Source organism: Natrix helvetica, assembly GCF_964273705.1.
Source record: "Natrix helvetica genome assembly, chromosome: 1".
In the NCBI taxonomy this organism is placed as follows: Eukaryota; Metazoa; Chordata; class Lepidosauria; order Squamata; family Natricidae; genus Natrix; species Natrix helvetica.
Genome location: NC_138548.1, coordinates 49,732,727 through 49,749,861, shown reverse-complemented (window position 1 = coordinate 49,749,861; position 17,135 = coordinate 49,732,727).

Below are 17,135 nucleotides of genomic sequence, written 5' to 3'. Positions count from 1 at the left end.
CAAATTACATAGAGTTTTAAAATAGAAATTTGAGGTTTTGACACACTGATCAATATCTTCTTACTATATCACTCTGTGACATCTCAGAGCAAAGATACAGGGTTCTTGCAGATCTAAGGGGAGATTGCATAGACTTTGTGTATCTTCCCCTCTCATGACAGGAGAAAATGTTGTAAAACAATAATGTTTATGAATTTTATATGGATTCTAAGTAATCCTTGGTTCCTCCCAGATGATATACATCTGCTAGAAAATCAGTGGTACGATTAATGAGATTTAAAATGCATACACAGGGAGATTTGCAGACACATAGTCTCAAGATTTTGATAAATTGTCTTCACTCAGCCTTGGTTTCAACAATCTGATAGTTCATATTTCATAATAAGCATTTCTGCCATCTACTCCCCATTCAATCCTAGAATTTGAAATTGATAAAAAAAAATAGTCTAAAACACTAAAAGAAAAAAAATTCCAAATGCTTTGTGAATATGTGAGCAAACTTGACACTGGGTCTTGTCTAAAAAATGAAATTCAATGTAGATAAAATTAAGATTTTACACTTAGGCAAGAAAAACCAACTACATAGGTACAGACTAGGTCAAACATGGCTCAATGCCAGTAACTGTGAGATAGATCTTGGAGTCTAAGTGGGCAAGCATCTTAAATATGAGATAATGTGTAGCGGTGCCCCCTCCCCAAAAAAAAGCCAATGCAGACCAAAGCTGCATCAATAGAGGGATAGAATCAAGATCACATGAAGTCCTAATACCACTTTATAAAATATTAGTATGGCCACACTTGGAATACTGCATCTAGTTTTGAATGCAGATGTTGATATTCTGGAAAGAATGCAAAGAAGAGTAACAAAGATGATTAGGGGGCTGGAGACTTAAATACTGTATATGAAGAACAGTTGCAGGAACTAGGCATGTCCAGTCTGGTGAAGAGAATGACTAGGGGACATATGATAGCACTGTTCCAATATTTGGGCTGCCACAAAGAAGAAGGGGGGGGTATTTTCCAAAGCACTAGAAGGCAAGATAGGAACCAATGGATGGAAACTAATCAAAGAAAGAAGCAACCTAGAACTAAAGATAAATTTCCTAACAGTGAGAACTATCAATCGGTGGAATGATTTACCTTCAAAAGTTGTGGGTGGTCTATCGTTGGAGACTTTCAAGAAGAGACTGGAAAGTCATTTGTCTAAAATGGCATAGACTCTCCTGCTTGAGTAGGGGGTTGGGCTACATGACCTCCAAGGTCCCTTACAGCTCTGTTATTTTATTATTATTATATGGTTAATATTTAGTGACATTCACAGCCTTTGGGGCTGGTTGGTAGCTCAAAAGCTCGAGTCCTAACCAAGGACCTATTATTATTATTATATTCTTTATTCATTAAACATGAAACTCAGCCAACTGAACATTCAAAAATGCATTACAAATCCCAGTGACTGTGCTAATGGTTGATACTGTTTGCTGCCAGCGTCCAAGGTATCAGCCAAGTACCTTCTTAAAATATAAGCTGTTCCAAGTATTATTATTATTATTATTATTATTATTATTATTATTATTATTATTATTATTATTATTATTATTATTATTATTATTATTATTATTATTGCGTCAACAGAAGTGTATCACAGCGGCCAGTTGTTTCGCCAGATTTGGCATTAGTTACTAGTCGGGCCCCACCCAGGGGCCTAGGACGTCGTAACGTATTTTTGCAATATGTGTGCAGATCCAAGCAGTGCAGCTTTTTGCATTTGACTGATGGTGATTTTGTCAATTTTTAACTGTTTTAAATGTAATTCCAGTGCTTTTGGAATAGCACCCAGTGTGCCGATTACCACTGGAATTACCACTGCTGGTTTGTGCCATAATCGTTGGATTTCGATTTTTAAGTCCTGGTATTTCGCGATTTTTTCATATTCCTTCTCGGCGACCCTGCTATCACCTGGTATTGCGATGTCTATGATTGTAACCTTATTTTTCTCAACCAGTGTGATGTCTGGTGTATTATGCGCCAGTATTTTATCCGTTTGTATGCGAAAATCCCACAAGATCTTGACCATCTGACTCTCGACGACTTTTTCAGGCGTATGTTCCAACCAGTTTGCTGCTGTTTTAATATTATAATTTTTGCACAAATTCCAGTGGATCATTTGTGCCACTGAATTGTGCCGCATTTTATAGTCAGTCTGCATGATTTTTTTACAGCAGCTGAGTATGTGGTCAACAGTTTCATCAACTTCTTTGCAGAGTCTGCATTTGGCATCATCAGAGGATTTTTCGATTTTGGCCTTAATGGCATTTGTTCGGATAGCTTGTTCTTGCACAGCCAGGATTAGTGACTCTGTTTCTTTCTTTAATGTACCTGTTGTTAACCATAACCAAGTTTTTTCACTGTCCACTTTATCTTTTATTTTTTTCCAGAAATTGACCATGTAATGCTTTGTTCTGCCAACTCTCCATTCTTGATTTTATCACATCTTTTCTGTATTCTTGTTTCGTCTGTTGGGCCTTCAGTAGATTTTTGTTCTTTACTTTGATTAATAGATGATTAATAGATACTTGACTTTCTTTTAAATAATCAGCCAGTGCATGTTTTTCTTCTTCAACTATTTGCTTCACTTGTAATAATCCTCTGCCACCTGATTTTCAGGGCAGGTAAAATCTATCAGTGTCACCGCGTGGATATAAACTGTAGTGCATTGTCATTAGTTTCCTGGTTTTTCGGTCCAAAATGTCCAAATCAGCTTGTGTCCAGTTAACTATACCAGCTGTGTATCTTATAACTGGTATTGCCCAGGTATTTATGGCCTTGATTGTATTTCCACCATTTAATTTAGATTTCAAAATTTTCCTAACTCTGTTGGTGTACACTCTCCTGACAATAGTTTTTACTTCTCCATGTTTGATGTTATCCAACTGCAAAATGCCTAAGTATTTGTAGGCTTCATTTTTGTTGCATTTAATTAGTTGGCCATTGGGCATTTCAATTCCCTCACATGTAGTGATTTTGCCCCTTTTTATGGATACAGTGGCGCATTTTTCCATGCCAAACTGCATTGAAATATCGTTGCTGAATACTTGGACTGTGTTTGTCAGTGATTGGATTTCTATTTCTGACTTTCCATAGAGTTTCAAATCATCCATATATAATAAATGTGAAATTTTTTCAGCTTCTTTGGCTGTTTGGTAGCCTAATTTCATTTTTTTCAGGATTACTGATAGTGGGATCATCGCGATGATGAAGAGAAGAGGTGAAAGTGAATCACCCTGGAAAATTCCTCGCTTGATATTGACCATTCTGTAGTTCTCCTTCCCTACTGCCAACTCAGTTCTCCATTGTTTCATCGCCTTTTCAGTGAAGGATGTAATATTTTTACTAATGCCAGTTGTTTCTAAGCATCATTATTATTATTATTATTATTATTATTATTATTATTATTATTATTATTATTATTATTATTATTATTATTATTATTATTATTATTATTATTACCTTATTTTGTTCAATAGGTTTAACTTCCAGATGAATAGGTGTACAACATGTCTATTCTCATTTACCTGAAAATTCATCATAGCAAACCAACCAAACTTACTTTGAATTGGAATGTCAGTTTCCAAGAAGTTATTCCAACTCACTTGATGAAATAAAATAAAAAACAAATAGAAGTTATAGAAAGTTCATTTGCATTTGCAAGGTAATAACATTAAATAAAAATCAAGGCAGCAGGTAACTGAATTGTTTAATAAAAATGCTATTTTGTTCCAAATTTAGGTAGATGCACATGGTAGATAAATGCTTTCTCTCTTGCCATTATCCAAACAATGTCAGAACTGATAAGGTTCCTAGCCAAATTATCATCATATGCCACAATAAAGTACTCAACAGATTTGTTCCACAGCCTGCAAGTATTTGCAGTCTCTTAAAAATTGCCCAAATCACACTATACAAAATATTCCTTCCTGCCATCTTCAACGTCTTAATGTCCTTTGATATACATTGCTGTATCAATCTAGTTCACACAGTAGGCAGAACTCTCCTGTGTAGTTTGGATCAGTTATATGGATGGAATCCTTTTTTTTTAATCCATTCATTTGCTAATTACAAATAGGTTCCAAACATGAGCACTTAATTTATAATGAAGTGATTCTGTGAGGGTGGCAATACTGGTGAGGGATGAATTTGTCCTTGACCATAACTAAAAAATGTAACCCTTTATTGAGGAATAAACTAAAGCTCTTGTTATTTTGTTACTCCAAAAAAATAATGACTAGATTGAGAATTTCCCTTATTTCAACTTATATGTAATATTGTTTATACTTTATGCAACCTATAATTCACCCCAAGAAGCAGTATGGGTTGAACATTGTAACGTGTGGATTCTTTGTGGAACATGGAAAGAAGACTACGAAAAGGCAGAGTAGCTGAAGCAAAGTAAAATGGCTACTTCGATCCAGAAAATAAATGTAATGTACCATGCTACCATTATTAGGACTACTGCTTTGGTTAGGTGATACAGTGGAACCATCTTTTAGCTACATCAGCCAGTCCAAACTGTTGTATAGCTCTAATATCTATTTCTGATCACAGAATGTAACAGATAATAGTTAATTGGTACTCCTAGTATTTAATATATTTGTTATATAGCTATACAAAAAGTTCTGACATCAACTTTTGTAGGTCTCTGGAAGCTGTGTTACTGGTTTGCTGGGGGGGAGGATGTATGGCAGGTTCTAGAGTCTCTTCCATATGCCTTAGGATATTCCAGAAAACACTTGCCCATTCTAAACCAATGGTTTACCCAATATAATTTCAGGACTCAAGCAACATTTGGCATAAATATAACATTTAATGCCTTTTCTAATGTGAACTGTTGCAGAGCAACACAAGATAAATTCAGAGATGATGTAAGATTTTCAAAAAATACAATGTGTCTTTCTATTTCAGGCCTCTTTCTGTCCCAGATCTCCTGCTGCTTAAAGAAGACACTTCACAAAAACCTATGGCAGTAAATGGCTTACAGGAAAAAAATCTGACAAGTTGAATGCCTGCTGGATATAATACAAGTTCAACCACTGTGGTATTGATTAACCTAATTTTCCTCTGCTTTTTGCTCTTGCTGTGGTGATAAACTGCATTAAGCTGGCTGAGACAAAACCTAAGAAAGCTTTTTAAAGTAATGAATGCGGTGGTTTTTTTCTCCCACATGAGGTGATGGACCAAGATGCAGGATACAGCCTGATTTAGTGAAAGCTGTAGGACACAGAGTGAAAATATGTGTCTTCCCTTAATCATGCCACCCAAAGATAGGAATGATTTTTCTCTAATTGTAGCATTTATGGCACTTTTTTTTTAAAAAAAAGAAGTTCTTTTCAGTGGAGCCTGGTAGACAGGAGGTATGTGTCAGGTTCTGAAGGGTTAATGAAACCAGCCAAACACAGAAATGGTTTGAAATGCAGTTTGTATTCTTCCTTCGGCACAAACTGACCAACAAAGCACTAAGGCAATGAATAAATTGTCAGAGCTGCCACCCTGTGCTTCCCACCACCTTTTATAGCTACATTTGTAATTAAGATAAGCCACACCCTGTCCATGCGCACACCCATCACCTTGTGACCAAGAGCGAAACCACCTGGCAATTAATGATGGATTGTCAGCATGAACTTCTTTAGTTTGTGTAGGTGGGACAGTGAGTCTTGGCAGCTGGCCCAGTCTTCTCCCCTGAATGGCACCTCCAGGCCTTGGAGCTGACATGTGGCCCCCTACCACGGAGACAGCATCTGGGGAGCTACAAATTACAGTTAGTTGGGAGTTGAAGGACCCCTTTCCCTGGTTTTCTGGGATGTCTGCGGTAGAATCTCGCTACCAGGTGGTTGCCCTACAGTCCTTGCTATGAACTCAAGCCTCTGACAGGGGATAACCATTCTATAAAATAAGGTATTGTAACTGTCATCTGTGCCACCTGGAATCTAGTATATCTTGCACTATATAGTGCTGTTCCCCATCTACAGTAACCGGGGCGAATGGCAGTAGTGGGTCTCCTCTGATAACAGAGGCCTGGATTGATCAGAGCAGGCTGCAGTGGAAGACTGGATGTGTCTTCCCCAGTAGAGGGGGAAGTCTTAGCTGCACTGTGACCGGGTTAATAATTCACACGATTGGAAAAGGCCCAATGAATTTGGACCCAGGTTTCTTACATGGCAACGGCAGACTGAGATATTTAATGGAGAGGTATACCCTCTGGCCTACCTGGAAAGGCCCTTGAGCCTTCCACTTTTCATTGGTACTCTTTTTATATGTGGCAAAAGAGTGACATAATGCATCCCTTACCATTTTCCAAACTTTTTGCATCTGGGCTATCCACTCCTGTGAGGTCGTGTCATCGGGACGCATATGAGGACACTCTGGAATTGGGACAAATTCCTGCCCTGTGGCCACATGGAATGGGGTAAACCCTGCACTTTTGTGCACTGCATTGTTATATGCAACTTCTGCAAAGGGGAGGAGTTCAGCCCAATTGGTCTCTTGGAACTGGACATAACATCTCAACTAGTGTTCCACCATTGTGTTTGCCCTCTTTGCTGCACCATTTGTCACAGGGTGGAAGGCTGTACTAAGTCCCTGTGAATACCCCACCATTGTCACGAATCTATGCCAGAACCGGGCAGTGAATTGCACTCCCCTGTCTGAAATTATTGTTCTGGGGATGCCGTAGAATCTATAGACATGAGTAATAAACAGTTTGGCCAGCTTCCTAGCAGATGGAAGGCTGTTACATGCTACAAAATGAGCCTACTTGGAGAACAGGTCTATTATCATCCAAATGTTCCCTTGGCTGTCCAGTAAATCCATGATGAAGTCCATGGTTATCTGCTCCCATGGCCGGATTGGATCTGCCACCTTCTGCAAAAGTCCAAGAGGCTGTCAAGGCCGGGCCTTCATGGTAGTGCAAACAACCCAACTCCTTATATATTCCTCTATGCCCCTCTTCATGTGGGGCCACCAGAACTGGCATTTTACTAAATGCAGAGTCTTGAGGAATCCAAAATGTCCAGCTCAACGAATGTCATGGCAGCGCTACAGCATGGCCACCCATACTACACTTGATACATATAGTATAACTTCGACTCCTTCCAGGCAAAGCCCTCTCGCTGTATTAATAAAGTTTGATTTTCCTGATACCATTGGTACTTTGGGAGTGCTGCTTTGATTGCTCTGGAGAGGTCCTTCCCCTGGGCATACAGGTTTGGTGCTGATGGGGCCTGTTGAGTGGCTAACACCCTAGGCTGTGATGTCAGGATGATAGCCTGTACTAGATCCTTCCTTTCATTATGGTACTGTGGTTTGTGGGAGAGTGCATCAGCTAAGAAGTTCTTGCCCCCTGGTATATATTTTAATTGGAAGTTGAATTTCCGAAAATACAAGGCCCGTCTAACTTGTTTTGGCGACAATCTTCGTGGGGTCTGGAGGGCCTCCAAGTTCTTGTGATCCATCCAGACCTCGAAAGGTATTCCTCCCCCTTCTAGTAAATGCGGCCACGTCAACTGGCCCACTGGACTGCAAACGCCTCTGTCAGGGCAGCCTCCATCAGTAACCAAGAAAGAAACCACTCAACTCCATTTTTCGGAATTAAGAGTACTTTTACTGGTTATGAATAGACAGCAGCTAGCAAAGCAAGATCTGAGGCAAAAGCGCGCGTAATCATAGATATCAATATGTGACCCAACTCCCTCTCCCTAGTAACCGCATCCCCCAATCCAATCCGCACACCCCACAGGTGTCATGTAGGCTGCAGCTTCAAAACCCATCATCAGGTTGGTATGCTGGATGGTTGGCCTTGGCGGCAATTCCACTATCTGCAGCATGCGCAGTAGATGGTCAGAAAACCACTCCCTTCTTCAGAACAGGTGCAGCTACCCTTGATCTAGATGGCTAAATGAAGCCCCCTTTTAAGTTCTTTTCTATATATGCCGTCATCTTTGTTAGCTCCTGCAGGGTCAGAGAATACATCTGGGGCTTTGGCAGTTTAGCCCCAGAGAGCAGTTCCACAGCACAATCTGTGGGGTGGTGAGGGGGCAAAGTATCACATTCCTGTTTGCTGCATATATCTCGTAAGTCTGCATATACCTGAGGGAATTGCTCCTACCCCGCTGTATGTACCGACGGCACTGTAGCTCGCAATCCCACTGGGCTCTGTGCCGTGGTTTGCATCGCATGAGGATGGGGGTCAGAACTGAGGCCTATTCTGAGATGCCTACTACCACCACCCCACCATATCGTGTGTCCCCATTTGTCCAACCATGCCAGACCTAGTACAATCTCCTCCATAATGTTGGGAGCCACTACAAACCACAAGACCTCCTGATGGGGCTCTATATGCAATACCACCTGATCAGTTACATGTGTGGCTGGTTGGCCGCCCAATTCTATCTGTCCATCTGTTCGAAACGGATCAACCTAGCCAACTTCTTGAGGGTCACCCCCAGACTATCAGCAACCTTGGTGTTCATTAAGCAATGAGTGTACCCTGAATCGATCAGGGCTGTATATTGTTGTTGCTGGTTGCTTCCACCACTACCTGTATCACAAATGGTTTGATAGGCTTGGTTATCATTGGGTTGGAACCCTCTCTCCAGTCACTTCCACCGGTATTGAGCATATCACCCAATGGGCTGGAGTCAACTGGTATAGAAACCAGTTGGTTTCTATACCAGTTGACTCGCCCCGTGTGACTTCTTCTGGCTGCATCTCACGCTCTTCCTGGCCACCCCTTTTTTTTTCTTGGTGTGCTCACGGACATTGTAGGGCCAGTCTCATGGCTGACAGCCAGTCTATGCCCTGGCCTCCTGCATTGAAAACATGTTATGGGTGGCCGAATGGCCATTGTCAGTCCAGCTGCCATCGGGGATGGAGGTTATCCCATGGAAACTGCTGTGGGTTGTGGTGGTTTTGGGGCAACTCTGATACGATGCATCTGTTACAGTCTTTGTCCTCCCCTGCCCCTCTCCCATCCTGGGTTATCCTCATGGAATTCTATAGCCAATTCCTTGGTGGCCTGGAACCATGCAGTCAGTCTAGTTGGCAACCCTCCCTCGATGCAGGCCTGGTGTAGTGTTCGGTCAAGACCTGTCTTAAAGTAATGCACCACCAGCCTCTCTGGCCACTTCCTCACTTTGCTGGCCAGACACCAGAACTCTCTGATGTATTCAGTTCCTGCTTCCCTTGTTGTCTTGTAGCCTACCATTCTGCTTCCACCCACTGGATCCTGGTGGTATCTTCAAACCTCTCCCACAGTGCCATCAAGAACAGACCAATGTCCGTGAGTTCCACAGCATGATCACAATACAGATCAGCCACCCAGTTAGCAGCCTCTCCATCCATCACTGCCATCACGGCCATCACCATGTCCCACTGTGATGTATACATATGGCTGTAACGATCCAAGTGATTTAACATCTGGCCTAAGAAGAGGGCCACTCATCCTGCGCTATGGTCAAACGTAGCCTGTATTGCTGGTGGGTCCAGCATCCCATCACTCTGGGCCCATAACCAGCTGGAGAACCCCTCTGGGTAAGGAGAGGGTGAGGTGCATAGCCCTCTTGCACCACTCGCCTCTCGCAGGTATCCGGTGCCTCATGGTGTAAACTAGCCCAGGCTGCTGATCTCCTACTCTTGTGACCCCTTGGGCACCATACTGTTCTGGATTGGTTATGCTGGACTGTCCAAAGACTCCCTCTGCCTGTTGGGATCCATGTTTCAGGGACCCTCTCCAACCACTGCCATGTCCATTATCTCAGAAGCCCACTGCCCCAAACCTTTCCTGCAACATCTGTAGAGTTGGGCTGTCCACCATGGTGGTGTAACTCCAATTATCATCTGAGCTGCAGCTTTCACGCCATTGGGCAAAATGGGTTCCAAAAGAGGTGAGCTGGGGAGCATGGGGTGGTAAGCCTCTGTGGTCCTGAGTTGCTGGCAAGTCCAGACACCAATCCCCTGCATGGGCTTGACCCACACTGGCTTCTAGATGTTCTGCTGTAGGCTTCCATGCCATCAAGTGGCCCTTAGACCTTACATCCAATGGTACCTCTCCTGCTGGCCCTGACACAGCCTCCAGCATAGTTGTATTAGTTGCCATGGCAGACTCCTCCAAGCATACAGCCTCAAACTCAAGCACTGTACCTTCAGCTATGGTGACAGCTCTGATAAACTGTCAGGTTCCGAAGGAATAATGAAACCAGCCAAACACAGAAATGGTTTGAAATGCAGTTTATATTCTTCCTTCGGCACGAACTGACCAAGGCAATGAAAAAATTGTCAGAGCTGCCACCCTCTGCTTCCCACTACCTTTTATAGCTACATTGGTAATTAAGATAAGCCACACCCTGTCCATGCGCACACCCATCACCTTGTGACCAAGAGCGAAACCACCTGGCAATTAATAATGGATTGTCAGCATGAACTTCTTCAGTTTGTGTAGGTGGGATGGTGAGTCTTGGCAGCTGGCTCAGTCTTCCCTCCTGAATGGCAGCTCCAGGCCTTGGAGCTGACAGTATGATGCAGGGATGGTATTTACTCCGTCATGTGCTAAGCCTTCAGCTCATGTGCTTTTTTCTAAAAAGGGGGGGCCTAAATGGGATGCTATAGAGCAAGGGCAGGTGGGCAGGGCCACTTGCCATTTCTGCTACTGGTTTGGGCGAACCGGTTGAAACTAGTCGAATATCACCTCTGGTATGATGGTCAGTTTTGCAGATTTTTGAACAATAGAAAGAAATTCTATATTCTACAGTGCACTTACTATGATCATTTTTTTATGATTGAAATAAAATGGCAAATAATTGTAATCATTATTTTATCTACATGTCACAAAATGCAGATAATTTCCAATAAGCTGCAATAGTCCTCTAATATGCTCTTTTGTCAATAAACTAGCTAGCTGGGCTATATCAGAACTTAAAGTTCTCAAGTTAAAACAACATTGCATTCAACTAGTGCCTGAGACTCATCTGAATTTGGTTATCTGGGAAGAGTTTGTATTGGTCAATCATGAAGAAACTGATAGATCCTCAGTGCTGTCAATTTGGTTGCCTTTTTGTTGGATCCAAATCTCTCCTGGATCAAGACAGGGATCAGGAAGGTGGTCTATGATTGGATTCATGCTTTGATGTTTATTTATTTATTTATTTATTATTCATGCTTCTAGACCGCCCCCTCTCCCAAAAGGGACTCGGGGCGGTGTACAGTCCATGCAAAATATATCAAAATACAATAAAAATTGAATATGTACAGTTGGAATGGAGGAGGTTAAAAATGGAATTAAAAGAACTGTACAAAGCAATATATATAAATATAGGATTTTGAACCCCTAAAACACACACAATAAGTTAAGAACAATACCCCTAAAATAACCAGTTAATACATTTGCCAGGAGGGACAGTTGTAATTATGCCAGGCCTGCTAATCGGAACAGGTGAGTCTTCAATTTTTGCCGGAAGGAGCGGAGGTCAGTAGTGGTTCTAATGTCGGGGGGGAGGTCATTCCAGAGGGTTGGGCCCATCACAGAGAAGGCCCTACTCCTTGGTGTCGCCCGTTGGCATTGCCTAGTGGACGGCACCAGGAGAAGTCCCTCTCTGTGTGAGCGAATTGGCCGCAGGGATGTATGTGGGAGGATGCGATCCCGCAAGTAACTAGGTCATGAAGTGCAATAAGCAAGAAGCATGTGTCTTAAAGAATGCAGTGGTATACTTCCTTCCCAACATACTCTCCTTGCACCCAACAGTGTTGGACAACTTTCAGCTAGTCTCCTGACCTTCTCATTAGAAAGGTTCTAGAGATAGTGGTGGATGTTTAGCTTCAGAAGGCTCTCAATGAAGCTGATTATCTGCTGGCTCAGTGGACTGTAGCAGACTAACTCTGCCCACAACCTGGAGTTTGATCCTTACCGGCTCAAGGTTGCATCAGCCGTCCATCAGTACATTGGTACCTACTAATGCTTCTCTGTCTCTGGCCAAACAGGCAATACAATTCATTTGCTAATCTAGCACCTCTTGGCTGTGATAGGGAACAACAAATTCCAACTCAATCATAGAAATATGGAGTACCTCTTGGGTTTTGGTCCTCTAAATCCAGAGATATCAGCTTTTGACTGTCAGTGTGGTAGTATTTCTTTGGAAAGAACTGATCAGTAATTTGGGATATTCCTGGAGTCATTTGGCTTGCTTTTATATACAGGAATAAAGCAAGAGCAATGAAATAAATTTATTAGACATACCCATACAAATGAGTGCAATATCAAGTTACCTACTATGAGAGGGAATTGTATTTAGCACTCTTAAATGTCCCACAAGAGAAACTAGGAAGTATAAATGCAATTTGCTTGAATCAGAAGCCTACTTTCAATAGGAAATTGCAGGTTGAAAGGCAGAAGGCAAAAAATAATCAGTTGAGAGGTATTTCTCCTTAGCATGAGCACAGAGGATATTACAAGTACATAAAAGTAGTCTTATGTTTAATGATCAAATGTTGCTAGAACTACGTATCCCTGCAGTTTAGATTTTGCCAATTAGATACAATAGAATTACCTAATAACTTTTATTCATTACTAAATTCCTCCCAAATATTCTGTCTTCTAGTTAAGGCTGTTTCAGACACTCCTACTGCTACTATTTTTTGTAATATTAAACCTTCCCTCAATATTTTATTTGAAACTATAACTGGAAACAGAACAAACTTCTTTTCTGAGCAAGATTTAGTCCTAATTAATGTAAATCTCATTAAATGTTGTTATTTGGATCATCTACAAATTGCCATTTACATTATGTTTTATACCTTTGTGTTTATCTTTCTTTAAGGTAAAGGTAAAGATTCCCCTCACAGATATGTGCAAGTCATTCCTGACTCTAGGGGGCAGTGCTCATCTCCATTTCAAAGCTGAAGAGCCAGTGCTGTCCAAAGACATCTCCATGGTCATGTGGCCGGCATGACTAAATGCCAAAAGTGCATGGAACACAGTTACCTTCCCACCAAAGTGGTTCCTATTTTCTACTTGCATTTTTAAATGCTTTCAAACTGTGAGGTTGGCAGAAACTGGGACAAGTAACGGGAGCTCACTCTGTTATGCGGCAATAGGGATTCTAATTGTTGAATTGCTGACCTTTCTGATCAACAAGCTTAGCATCTTAGACACTGAGCCACCATTACCCTTTTTATCTATCTAATAAAATGAAATTCAATGGTGAAAAGAGTAAGGCTCTACATTTAGGCAACAAAAATGGAATGCACAGGTACAGTATATGTGGTACCTTGCTCAACAGTAGTAACTGTGAAAGGGATCTTGGAATCCTAGTGGACAACCATTTAAATATGAGCCAGCAGTGTGCAGCAGCTGCCAAAAAAGCCAACACAGTCCTAGGCTGCATCAACAGAGGGATAGAATCAAGATCACGTGAAGTGTTAATACCACTTTATAATGCCTTGGTAAGGCCACACTTGGAATACTGCATTCAGTTTTGGTCGCCACAATGTAGAAAAGATGTGGAGACTCTAGAAAGAGTGCAGAGAAGAGCAACAAAGATGATTAGGGGACTGGAGACTAAAACATATGAAGAACGGTTGCAGGAACTGGGTATGTCTAGCTTAAGAGAAAGAAGGACTAGGGAAGACATGATAGCAGTGTTCCAATATCTCAGTGGTTGCCACAAAGAAGAGGGAGTCAAACTATTCTCCAAGGCACCTGAGGGTAGAACAAGAAGCAATGGGTGGAAACTAATCAAGGAGAGAAGCAACTTAGAACTGAGGAGAAATTTCCTGACAGTTAGAACAATTAATCAGTGGAACAGCTTGCCTCCAGAAGTTGTGAATGCCCCAACACTGGAAGTCTTTAAGAAGATGTTGGATCGCTATTTGTCTGAAACGGTACAGGGTTTCCTGCCTAGGCAGGGGGTTGGACTAGAAGACCTCCAAGGTCCCTTCCAACTCTACTATTGTATTATTGTATCTCAATTAATTTTCAAGGATATATTTTATTAACAAACAATGGAACAATTATATTAACCTTACTTTTTGAAAGCAATAAAAGAGAGCAATATTGCCCCCAAAGCTCATGTGATTGAAGCATCACCCCCCCTTATACTCCTGTAAGCTGATTTTTTTTTCTCAAAGTATTCTACCACTTTGTTTGATTCTGGACGTACTTTAGTTTCCAACAGCCCAAGTGCTTCTTTTGCATACATGTTCTTCTGCAAGTCATTTGCTAAAGAAAATTGACATTACAATTAAACAAATTGAATTGTAACTGGACAATCCCTCTCTCCTTGGTAACTTCCTCTTAACTGACATTTCCACTCTTCAAATGCCCCCAAGAACAATGCTACACCATAAAAGATGTCTGAAAAACATTCAGATGGTGAAATAGCCATAGATTGTTGAGTGATGAGGTATATCTAATTTTAAATCTATCTGTATATTAAGGTATTTGGGCTTAAAACTATCTAATACTGACCAAGACACCGTTCAATCTCTTTCTCATCTCCACAACCACATATTTGCATATTTCAGCTATTGGCTATTACTGGACAGCAATGTTCTCAAGAATACTTAAGCAGCTTGAATCTTTCTGTCTCTCAGAATCCATAATTAAGGTCAGAGGACTAGAGGTTAAGCTGTTTCTATTGGATTTGTGGGATGATTTGTGACCAATGCAAAAAAAAAGATGTGTTTTGCATTTCTTATATTCTGCAATAACTATTTGTCAAATTTCTCTCACCTCTATTTTTATCTCTGAGTTAGGGTTATTAAACAAATGGCTTCTTTTCTACTGTGTGTGGGCATGGTTATGCGGTAATTGTTAAAAAATAAAATCTACAACTGAAAGCTACCCTTCAATATTTAGTTGTAGGGTATACAGCTTCTCTATCTTGGAAAAAGTTATTTTGTTTCTATCTCTATCCATATGCATAAATGTAGTTTATTGCCAAAGATAGTTTCAGAGGCTGTCCTCTCTAAAATACCAAAGCAGAATATGTACTGTATATTTCGGGGTATAAGACGCATCGGAGTATAAGACGCACCAAGATTTTAAAGAAGCAATTTTTTTTAAAAAAATTGCACTCTGCTGATCTCCCCAAAACGGCCCGTTTTTTTTGCGAAAACAATCCCGTTTGGGCATGCATAGCCTTTAGGTGGGGGGCAAAATGAGCAAAAATGTCCCATTTTTCACTAATTTCTGCCCTCTCAGCCCCCAGGAGCACTCTGAAAGACTCCTAAAGGCTATGCATGGCCATTTTGGAGAAGCGAGTGGGGTTTTGGAAGGCAAAAAACACTGCATTCAGTGTAGAAGACGCACCAAGATTTTCAGCCTCTTTTGTGTGTCTTATACTCCAAAAAATATAGTAATTCTCTTAAATGAAATCACTCTAAACCTTGTCAATTTCAATATCCATGTTAGTTGAACAGTATTCTGTTGTTTTTTTAATTGTTAAAGATAATAACAATGTTATTGCTTTTATATTCAAATGTTATAAGAAAGATAGTAACTTCCTTTAATGTACCTAGGTCAACAATTTAATATAAATTCAATAGAAAATGTCTTCATAAAAATGTCCCTAATGAAAATTTATTCAATACAAGCCCACGTGGTGTTTAAACTCAGCATGAAACAAATAGCAATTTTGTGCCAGGGAAATGCTGCTTTTAGTGTCCATTGAGTCAATCTCACTCAACTCCTGGAGAAATCTGGAGCAGATTTCCTTTTCTTCCTAAGCTATCTAGATATTGGAGCATATAAGATGGAATTTTTTATTAATTAAATATTAAAAATTGTCCTGTCTTTATTAAACAAGAACATGTCAAGTATGGTACCATACCAACAAGAACATTTTTATCTGGGATAGTTTTTAAGGGTTAATGTATTTTAAATTTTTAAAATTTTAATCTAACTTAAACTAAATTTGTACAGTGAACTATTGCTACCTCCTCCAGCCCTATATTTATTCTATATTTATACTATGTATATTTATTGTTCTATTGTTTTAATATGACTGTACACCGCCCCGAGTCTCTTCTGAGAGAGGGGCGGTCTAGAAATTGAATAAAGTTAAGTTAAGATGTCATTCAGTTTCCCTCTCACTTAAACATACAAATCCTTATGTCAAATGTGGAAAACGCTGGCCTTATGAGTTAATACATTCACTTGACTTTTTGATACCAAAATGATGGAATGGGATATATAACACATAAGGCTGTGTCCTCATGCATGTGGCTGCTGTTGTCTAAGACCACTGCTACTCTCTGCCCAATGAAAGGACTACCTTTAATTCAGAGCTAGCCCAAGTTTTCATTCAAGTCAAAAGACTGAGCTGTAAATTCAAAATGTGCCATTTTCTGGCTTTGCAGCTGTTGCTGGGTGAATACCATTGTTGACTTCTCTTGCATCTCCCTCTTGCAACCAGACAACAGAAACTAAGAAGGGGGAAGGGAGAATTGGAATGTACTGAGAGCTGGGAGTCAATTAAGAAACTTTTTTTGTTTCACCCTTCTCTCTCTCTCTCTCTCTTCATCTATACTGTTTTTTACTTCATTTCTCCTAACAGGTTTTTCACTCATCTTCTATGAAGCCCCCACAAAAGTCTCCTCTGTAAAATTGCCTTATGTGGTTAAACGTATACAGACTGATGATGAGCATTAGAATCTGGTAATTCTGACTTTATGTATTGACATCAATTTTTGTTAAGATTAAAATCCATTATAAGTGTTGTGATCCGGCAGCTAAAATGTCAGAGAATAAAAGAGTAGATATAATCAAACATGGGTAGTAACTGAATTGTTAAATAAAACAGAACTCACTGGTGACCTAAATAGCTTTCTTTCTGAAAAAAGGGAACATTTACTGCCTCAATTCCTTGTAATTCAGCAGAAAGCAAGCTTTCTCAAAACTGTATATTTCAGTTGCTATCTCAAAAACATGTACATACATAGAGAATAAAAGAAACTCTTCCTAACTTTGTAATTATCACTCTGCCACGAAAGCATGTTTGCCAGACAGCTGGAAGATCAGAGGCTCATTGAAAGTTAGATAGACTCATTTTGTCATCCAAGTACTTAGCGGCAAAGGTTCATATTCTGAAGTG